At 32.9% G+C, this 10,166-nt stretch overlaps 1 long non-coding RNA gene across 1 annotated transcript; it reads left to right on the top strand.

The window, feature by feature from the left end:
* The first annotated feature begins 477 nt into the window (after nucleotides 1-477).
* On the top strand, nucleotides 478-3,805 carry LOC131947491 (uncharacterized). The gene is made up of 3 exons (XR_009387888.1): nucleotides 478-752; nucleotides 3,364-3,425; nucleotides 3,625-3,805. It is a non-coding gene; the product is annotated as an uncharacterized LOC131947491 (long non-coding RNA).
* The last annotated feature ends 6,361 nt before the right edge of the window (nucleotides 3,806-10,166 follow it).

The raw sequence follows: 10,166 nt of genomic DNA, 5'->3' as shown, positions 1-10,166 counted from the left end.
TATATATATATATATATATATGTATATATACACGCGGTAAGCGAATGATTTTGTATGGGAAACCGCAGGGTAAATTTGAAGTAAGATAGGAATGTATGCGGATGCATCTTGCTTGTCCTCTATTTAATTGTCTATCTAGTGAATTTATAGCTCTCACTTCTGAGTTAGCACAAACTGACCGTGGCGATTAGTAATCGCAAGGTAACCAGTGTTTATGTCAGATCAATCAAACAAACGAGGCTCTGTTCAATGGTGCGAGACGCCGCGCCGCCTACACCGTGTCATACATGCTGTATAACCGCCGCAACACGTCGGCTAAACAAGGTGTTAAAACATTCATCAAAAGAATACAAGTCACCGTCGCTTACATTTAATAAAGAGTAACGATTTTTACAGCAATTTCTCAGTTTAAATAAACCGGGAGTGATCTCCCCTAAACTTTCTCGAATATTTTTATATAAAATAACACGGCTATAGAACTTGTAAGTTTATCGTTCTTTCTCGCGTTAATTCGTGTCTGGTTAGCCAGGGAGAGATAAAAGTTTTCGAACTAAATCAATTGTTGTGAACGGGGTTTCCCATTGATAACAAAAAACATGGCGGCTATTTGTTAGTAGGTCCCGCTTCAAGATTTCAAAATCATCAAACGTTCCAGAAATGCAACAACTGTAAAAACTTTCAACGCTGTTTTGTTCATATGGATGGGAACAAACACATGTGTATGCATTTTTGAATATAAAAGTTTTGTGGCGGTAAGTATATTGATTTTATTTCTTTTGTTGATAGTTTGTCCAAGGCTAGGGGACATTACTCTGACTCTACTCAGTCTTTGCTACGAGACTTAAGATTCCCAGACCTAGATCTAGATCTAGACCTAGATTCTAGAATCTACCTACTAAGATCTACATTGCTTTAATCTAGTTCTAAGAGTATAAGTTCATGAATTAGAATATATTAGATCTAGATTCTAGATCTAGTATTTTAGTGATCTAGATAAAATATTAAGAAAAGGATGACGGTAAAAACTAAAACAACAGGAAAATGAGGATGACTTCCAGTCTCACTCAGCCTACGACTTACTTATTAATCGAATCTAGATCTAGATCTAGATTCTAGATCTAGAATAGATATTAGATCTAGATATCTAGAACTTAGACAACAATGTTAATGTTAATAGACCTAGATCTAGCTAGATTACTGAACTAGACTCTAGTACTGATTACTCAGTGATTACTGTTTAATATTTTAGAAGTAGGCCTATTATATATTAGTTATTAGAAGTAGCTTGTAGATAGATGGCTAGATAGATACTAGATAGTATTACTAGATCTAGATAGAGATAGTAGAATAGATCTAGATTCTAGTTGCAGATGGTAGTATGGTAGGCCCTAGATCTAAAATCTAGATCTAGAGAATCTAGTAGATCTAGATAGATTCTAGATCTAGACAGAGTTTCTTCCAGGGGTAATCTATCGTTTTGGGTACGTAAAATCGCCCGCGGCTATTAATGTACGAAAACGTTACCTCATTGTCAAGGCTGTAATAGAACTTATAGAAGTATATTGTGATATGTTTGTGTCAAATATTATAGATAAATGAATAATAAACCTAAATCAATGGCTAAATATATCAAAATAGGCCAGAAATTAACTTTAAACAGCAGTGTCTGCAAGCAAGATTTGCTATATACTATATAAACAGCAGCCATTTATAAAATAGAGTGACTTCCGCCTGAATCTTGCGCTTTAAGTCTATAAAAATAAAACTTTAACAAGATGGCTGCTATAGTAAATGAGCATGGTTGCATCTGTTGGAAACATCGCTAGTCTTCATTTATTACTGAAAAGTTTTAATTCAATTGTTTAAAAACAGGTACATAAATGAAACAAGGAAACATTTTTGTATTTTTAAAACATAAATCCTCCTCAAAATATGAAATAATTATTAAAATGTAAGGAGTCACCTGTTTTTCACATTACTAGTCGCGGGCGATTTTACGTACCCAAAACGATAGATTACCCTTCCAGGCATCTCTTCGGGGGGGCTTTGCCCCCCCGAAAAATTTTTACCGCCCCCCGAACGAAATGAAATTTATAGAATTTATATAGAAAATATATACTTTTAACAGTGTCCGCCCCCCCCGAAAAAATTTTACCGCCCCCCCGAAGATTTCAAGTGCCCCCCCGGAGAAAAAAGTCTGGAAGAAACACTGGATCTAGATTAGATCTAGTTTAGGTAAAACCTACCCTAGTTATTGGTTAAGTTTAGTATAGTAAGAGCTAGTAATGCCTAGTAAGGCTAACCTGTTTTTAATTTTAAATTATTTTTTTTATATCTAGAATCTAGACTAGATCTACTCTAGCTATTTACTATTTACTAGATCTAGATCAGTAGCCAGTAGAGTGATTAGAGTAGTAGTAGAGTGTAGTGTAGAGTACTGTAGACTATTGTAGAGTGTAGGTATTAATAACTAGACTGAAACTAAATTAGACTAGAATCTAGGTCTAGATACATTTAGGGCTTACAGACTTATCAGACTACAGTGTTGCAATGAGTAGATCTAGTAATAGAGAGAGATATAGATTAAATTTAGTTTGAAATTGTTACAGTAGTGCTACTACTTTTCTAAGTAGTAAGTAGTGTAGACTACTAGAAGAGCAAGATGATAGATCTCCATCAAGCTACAATAGAGTTTAGTTAGTAGTTAGTTAGTCATAGTAATAGTACCAAAAGCAGTGTAAGTAGCACAGTAAAAAAAAAAGTATTACTAGGCCATCTATTATTGTATTAGGCCCTTTTATTTTTAGCAAGTTAAAGTTTGGTTAAGTACTAGTCTTCTAGCAAGTTGCCTAGTTGTAAACTTATAAACTAGATCATGTGTATTAGTACTATTAGACTTGTAGGCTAGTCTTGTTAGTCTAGACCAGGGACTATAAAATCTACAATTGATAACTTTCGGCCTTTTAGTATAAGCCTAATTATTAATGAATTACAGGGTACAAAAATTAATAAATTGGTCAGAGTCAGTATGGTTACAGTTAGCTGTTAATAGAATTAAGTTTTAGATCTATTGACTACAATTTTTAGTTACAAGTAATGAAAATGAAACTAATAATTTTGTAATAGTTAAGATATGGTTAACTGTATACCAGATATTTTAGTTTTTAAGACAAGCTAAGTAGATAGAAAACTGAACCTTTACAATAAATTAAACCTTTTATATATATATATATATATATATATATATATATATATATATATATATATATATATATATATATATAATATCTCATATTAGTTAAATAATCATTTTAATATAATATATGGATAAACTTAATAATTTATTATATTTAAATTCCTTAGGTACTTGGCAAGCAATTTTCTCACACTTTACTGTGGCTATTGGTGCTGATCTTGAACTAAAGGTGAGCTGAATTTTTTTTTTTATAATAAGCCATTTTTTAGCTTAAGCCCAAGTTTGAAATCGATTCAGTGTTCTAATTCTTAAATAATATGAACAGGTGAATTTTAATTCAACTGCTATATTGGCTGTCTGTTTTAATCAATGATTAATTTTTTCATATTACAGAAAGTTGTTAAAAATATTATTTATTTAATTTCTAGGTAAATGGAACAGCATGGATGTGGATTTTTAGACACAAGGAAGCTGAATTTAACTTTTAATGAAGAATTTAAATGATGATTGTCCATGAAAAGAAATATTAATCATATACATTGTAATGCTGTATTGATGCATCTTCTGTTTTAAGTAATTAAAAAACCATCCATTTATGAAATTATTTTCATTTTTTTTTTCAATTTTAAAACTGTAGTTCTGTTTTGTTATTTGAAAACAATGATGAAAGTATACTGAACTGCCATTGAGATATTAATATAAATGCTATTGTTTATAGTTTAATTCTTTCAGAAGCAACTATATTGACATCAAAACTGAATCTTTATTGTACACTAAGTATAAAAGCTTACCCGCAAACCAGTCCATGTCAACAATTTATTGACATTCAAACATTAAATTTTTTTAAAGGTGATTTTTCTTAAATAAAACAGACTACTTTCATATGGGATAAGAAACATTTAATTTTGAAATTGATTGGTTTATTAAATTTTAATGGAGCTGAAACTAAAACACTGGGTACAAATTTATTATTACTTTGTTTCTCAGAAAATTGCAAATTTTGAACATAAGAACTGTGGGAAGTAGGCAATGATGTTAAAATATCTCTTGAAACTTGAAGAAATTGTGGAAGGTTTAGAGATAGAAAACAACATTTCAGAAGATGATGTTTGAAATAATGGTAAAATATCTTTAGCAATTGTCACTGAATAAATATTTTCATTAGACAAATCACATTTAGATATAGAAGAATAAGGTATGTCTTCAGATTTTCTTATCAGCGAAGATCCTGGGTGATTCTCTTTGTTACCATTGGTCAAACGACAAGCCAATTCTGGAAAATTCATTGGGTTCTTTGCCTGGGCAGCTAAATATATTTAAATTAAGTTCATGCAAGGCTTTAGAAACATCAATTGGATAAAACTCTATAATTTCATTAACTTTTTATTAATATCAGCTCCAAAGGAATAATATAAACAAGTTACACATCATCAATAAATCAAATTTGCAGATATTTCCATTTCACCAAACTTTCTCTAAGTCATAATATATATTTTAAATTCATGGCATTTTGTTAGGCTAGATATGTTGACTTTTATTTACCACAATAATCGGATTATATAAATTAGGATTACCCAGCTATCATACATTCTTCTTTTTACTACCCTCCTTTATGAGGGGGAGGTAAAAATCATCATAAAATGTGATGCAATTTACAGATGAACCCTCTCTCTCTCTACCCCTCCCCCTATATATATATATATATATATGTATATCTACATAATCTCTAAAATCATGTTGGTACCTCTACCTGTTTGAATGTTAGGCCCCTTTCCTTCAACTGTTTCTGTGTGGATCTTCTCCATGGGGGTCATCTATAAATGACGTCACGCATTTTTTTGACGATTTTTACCTTCCCCCCCCCCCTCCCCCTACACATCGTCACAAAAAGCCAGACCCCCACCCCCTAAAATGACGTCACATAGTACTAGATTCTAGATCTAAATTACTACAGTTGCCTACACTCTAGATTTAGTTCTTAAGTTCTACAACAAGACTACACTAAACTTCGCTAGATCTAGAATAATCTAGATTCTATATATAAATTGATATTGAACATATTCTAGTCTACCTGTCTTTAAGTAAATAGCCTATTTAGTAATTTAGTAATTAATTCCACTCAACTACACTGTAAAATAAAAGAAACTAGATCTAGAATCTAGATCTCTAGACTACTCTTGAGTCTATAAATTAAAAATAAATCCTGTATGTCGTATGTTACTGTCTAAGTCGGAATTTTCAAGAGGGTTTTTTTTAAAGTCATAGATCTAGATCTAGAATTCTAGATCTAGAAATCTAGACTCTAGATCTAGGCTATATATATTTATTAATTAAATTAGGCTTGATTTCAGATTTACGATTGAAATCTTTTAGGCCTATAAATATCATATTTTATATAGATTATAGATGTATTATTAGTATACATGTTGTATTCTAGATCTATCTAGATCTATATAAAATATAATATATTTGTGTGTGTGTGTGTGTTATTTTAAACTTAATTTACTTAAAACAACTTATTGTCGGAGTTTTTTTTATTCCAAAAACGAAAGTAGATTTCATAACTTAAAAAAAAATAAAAAATATTCACATTTGGTTTGAAAAAACAAAAAAACGCCAGCTGGCAACTACCGGAGCGAGAACTTGGTAAGCTACTTTAACAACTTACAAGCCCAATAGACATGATTTTTAATCCATTTTAAATACTTAAAGTTTTAAAAATAGAATAAAATCTCGTAGACGAATTAATTGCACACCAAAATAAAAAAGCGCCTAATAGTGCGCAATATTATTAGTACTTTTAAAATTTACATTAGTTTTTTGAGAAATCGGAAGTAGCGTAAAGTACTACTTCCAGTCAACGGAAATTACTCAAAATTTAACAGAATGTAGAGAATTAGATCTTTTACTTACATGTGAAACTTCATTTATCTATCTGAAATAGTACTCAATTTACAGGCTTTTGAAAAATTCAAAGTAGGAAAAGTACCACTTCCAGTTATCGGAAATCGCTCAAAAGTTGATACGAATCTACGATTTTGATAAAATACTTATATATGAAATTTCATCAACCTAGCTGTAACGGTACTCAAGTTATCGTGTTTATACACGGACAGACAGACAGACAGACAGACAGACATACGGACAAGATTGCAAAATTATGTTTTTCCGTATCAGTGAGGTGTAAAACGTCGACATTTGTAAAAATCTCGATTTTTTTTTGCACGATTACAAGACTTTCTCTATACTTCGTATATACGAGAAAGTAAAAAAAAAATCAAAGCTAAATTTAAAAAAAAATATAATCAAGTGTGTTTTTATGCTTAGAATTGTGTTTATGATCAAAATTTCAAACTTCAATTGATTAAGAATGTCTATTCGGTAATATTATTTATTATCTAATATTAACATTTTTCGGGCAAATGGCTTTCGGGCAAGTGGCTTTCGGGCATTTGTCGCATTCGGGCAAGTGTCCATTCGATCATTTGTCGCATTTGGGCAAGTGTCCATTCGGATATATGTCGCATTCGGGCAAGTGCACATTCAGGAAATCGGCCTTCGGGCAAACAGCATTCGGGCAAGTGTCTTTCGGGAAAACGTCCGGCTCACATCCATAACGAAATGTAACTAAATATAATTAGGTCTGATTTTCTAGTTATAGAAATAGTTTATATTATAGTTATATTCATCATAGGCATTGGGTTACGTTATCAAGGATGGGGAAAGATACAACATTGTCTGTAGTTTTAGTACATCATACTATTGTCGTTGGTGGGACGAGGCCCACGAAGTGTCATCTCATCACTTTACTGCAGCCAATAGGCGGTGACTAGTCGTTTAAATTCTGTTTGGTTCCTCCAGACTAATAAAAATTATCGAATCGACCTATTTAGAATTGAATGCGTAACTTGCTCCATAATACAGTTTTTTTTTATTTTAGCTATAATTTGTTTTTATAGACGACCATTGAACGTCATTGTAATTTGTTATACCTTAATTTTGCAAGATTACGCAAAAAATAATGTACAGTAGGTTTACCTATTGAAATAAAAAATTTCACAAAATTTTAATTACCAAGCACCAAACACTTGAATTATTTCTTTACTAAGATTCCAGAAAGGCCAATCAAAACAAACGCGATGTCGTCATTACTAAATAATTTGAACAGGATTAATGGTTGAATAACTTTAGTTTGGATTTATTCGTCTTCACGTAAAATAACGAAACAAAAATTGAATTAACCCATTTGCATTAACAATAAATTGACTTCATAAGTACAACTTGTCGCTACAAACTCAACAACCCATGAATTATGTGTGTAAATAAAATGTTGTTAAAAACGAATACAGCTTAAAATAATTATCAAACATCATTGACATTTACGTTGCTTTACATTAGTTAAAAATCTAACAATGTACCACGAAAAGTAAGTACATTTCTTCTATAGACCTAGCGATCAATTGAGTAGATTAAGTAAAGTTTATGTTTCTTTACCTCCTCATATAAAGTGATAGTGTGATCAACATTATTCCCCAACATAATAAGGTATTCTTCAGAGCTGGGTAGGCTCAGGTAACTAGTCCAACCCGGGATCCGAATTGGAGGCCTATACAATTGGATTTAAGGACACAAACAAACATCTAAGAATTAGTAGATTTAAAATGTTTTTAAAAACTATTTTTTAAAAATTAGCATGAATATCTGCATCAAGTCAGAGAATATTGACACTTATGAAATAATGCTATTGTGTACAATACTTTGTGGCGCAGTTTGTTGAAAGAAACACGTCCTTTACTGTGAAACCCAAACAAAAAAAACTATTTTAAAACAGTTATAAAATACAGTAGACCTCATCTTATTCTTATACCAGTCTAAATAAAAATATGTTCTGTTACTGTGTTACTATTCTTTTTGAACAAATATCTCTGTTAAATAATGCATGTTAGAAAACAATATGTCGTATACATCTTCATCGGCGTAAGGTCATCAAAGGCTTAACTACATAAAGTGGAGCCCACAGGTAATCAGAAAATCGACCTGTTAAACTTACGTTCAGAGGCGTATCCAGGTTTTCGTTGTAGGGAGAGCGAAAAGAGCAAAAAAGGCGCCGAATTTTTACGTGTATTATATATATATATATATATATATATATATATATATATATATATATATATATATATATATATATATATATATATATAAATATATATATATATATATATATATATATATATATATATATATATATATATATATATATATATATATATATATAAAATTACTAGCTGTATGTCATTACTTCGCTATGATGTAAAATAAATTGAAAGTAGCGGCCGCTCCCCCTGCTCCCCCCCCCCCTGCGTACGCTACTGCTTACGTTACTTGGTTAAAGTATCAATATTTTAAACTCCAATACCGAAACAATATCTTTTCACTTGTTTGATGACATCGAAACTTGAATCTTAGGGATCAACATACAAGCTAATGTAGAATCTATACAATCACATTACGTATGTAATGAATTTAATCAATTGATGAAAAGTAACATCTTTATAAAAAAATCAATAACTTGAAATTGTAAACTTCATTGCCAAACATGTAATAGACTACTAGATTTCAATATGTTACAATTTATAACATGAAAGCAAAGGCGTAGCGACACTTCCCGGCGCCCGGGGACAAACTTTCGATTTGCACCCTCCCCCCTCGAACTTTTCATTTGCACCCCCCTCAAACTTTCGATGCGCACCCCTCTCGAACTTTTCATTTGCACCCCCCCCCCCCCGTCAAACTTTCAATTTGGCGCCCCCCCCCCCCCTAAGGTCGGCGCCCGGGGACATATGTCCCCCCGCCCCCCCCCCCCTCGCTACGCCTCTGCATGAAAGTCAGATAATTACGAACTTGAAAAAAAACTAGTGTATTGTTTCTTTACATTCTTACACCACGAGAATCAACAGGGAAGGTGGAACGTGGACACACCAATAATATCATGGAGAGAAGAGTTAGAAGAAAAGGCAAGGACCGCTAGGCTCACGCGGGTCAGATAAGAAGAGCAGCCCAAAACCAAGTCCTATGGAGAGATGTTGTAGTCTCTAGCTGTCTATGGGTGTCAAAGGAATAAGTCAACTTAGTCAAGTCATTCTGAGGGGGTCGGCGTGTTCGAGTCGGTAAGCTCATGGTTGCTAAACCGTAAGTCTCGAGTTCGAACCCTCGGGCAGATGAGGCCTTTTAGCTGAGGACAGCCACTCCTCTAGGATAGACAACTCCAAATTCAAACAACTGCTGCCCTGTAGTTTGCTCTTGGTTGGACAAAGGCAGGCTGAAATCGGAGTCAAGGGCCCCAATGGCGCATAACCAGTTGATACGCAATCCTTAATTGTGATTGGTTCATGGTTGATAAATTCGAAAAAGTCTCGACTTCAAACCCTCTGGCAGATGAGGCTCGATCCCTTCCAACACTAAAATTAAGAACGAAGAAGAAGAGGCAGTCATTCTGACATCACACTTCATAGAGAAAATAATTAATCAAAACAAGTATTTGGGATTTTTTACATTACAGAGAACACTATTTAAAACAAAAATAGTAGAGGTGAATCTGTGATTTATTTTTGAATCATGTCCAGGCGAAATTTTGTTTTTGTAACTGTGTAGTCTCTCGTCACGTAAGTCAAATAATTCTTACATAACACTTTATAGAGAAAAGTTATTTAAAAAAGCAACTAGGTGGTTTCAGGTTTGGTTGCGTTACAACTAGAACACTAATTAAAATAAGTATAAAGTAGATGTCGGAGGCGTAGCGGTGGAGGGGGGACATATGTCATCGGGCGCCGACCTTAGGGGTGCCAAAATGGGTTGGAAAAACACATTGAAAGTTTGAGAGGGGAGGGGGTGCAAAACGAAAGTTTGAGGGAGGTGCAAATCGAAAGTTTAGAGGGGGGGGGGGGGGTTGTGTAAAACGAAAGTTTGAGGG

This window comes from Physella acuta, unplaced genomic scaffold (assembly GCF_028476545.2).
Source record: "Physella acuta isolate Inbredline_101_S28 unplaced genomic scaffold, ASM2847654v3 ptg000595l, whole genome shotgun sequence".
NCBI classification, from domain to species: Eukaryota; Metazoa; Mollusca; class Gastropoda; family Physidae; genus Physella; species Physella acuta.
Note: the sequence above shows the minus strand (reverse complement) of the source record. Positions and strands in the feature narration are given on the sequence as shown.